The sequence below is a fragment of the Etheostoma spectabile genome, chromosome 15, assembly GCF_008692095.1.
Source record: "Etheostoma spectabile isolate EspeVRDwgs_2016 chromosome 15, UIUC_Espe_1.0, whole genome shotgun sequence".
Classification (NCBI taxonomy): domain Eukaryota; kingdom Metazoa; phylum Chordata; class Actinopteri; order Perciformes; family Percidae; genus Etheostoma; species Etheostoma spectabile.
Window position 1 is genome coordinate 28428128 of NC_045747.1, and position 534 is coordinate 28428661.

Sequence of the window (534 nt, forward strand, 5' to 3'; positions counted from 1 at the left end):
GGTGAGCTCCAGGTCCTGCAGCTGCAGACGGACCGCCATCAGTGGGAGTGCCAAGGTCTGCATCCCTGCCGAGACAAGGGAAAATAATGATTTTATAAGACAAACCCGCTACTGTTTAAAAGCTAGGGTATGTACATTTCTTTGTCATGTTCATCGCTGATGATTATAATTTAAGAACGTTTAGAGACATCAATGTTTTATTATCATTTCCTTGCTGAGGGTTAAGAGATGCATAATTCGGCAGAAATTACTGTTGCTGTGCAATTTTTGGCAGGGATGCAAAATGTGTGATCAGCAAAGTTTGGTAACGCTAGCTTGCTATTCTACCAATGCTGGAGCTCCGATCAGATCAGGTCGAGGTCGGCAGCAAAGCTTTCCAGCAATGTTTCCATGGTGGCCGAGCCCCACTGATGGTGGTCCGTCTGCAGCTGCAGGACCTGGAGCTCAACGTCAGTGTTTCAGTTTGATTGTTAAAAAGTGTTTAGGCAAGGCAAGGCAACTTTCTTTGTAGAGCACATTTCAGCAACAGGGCAA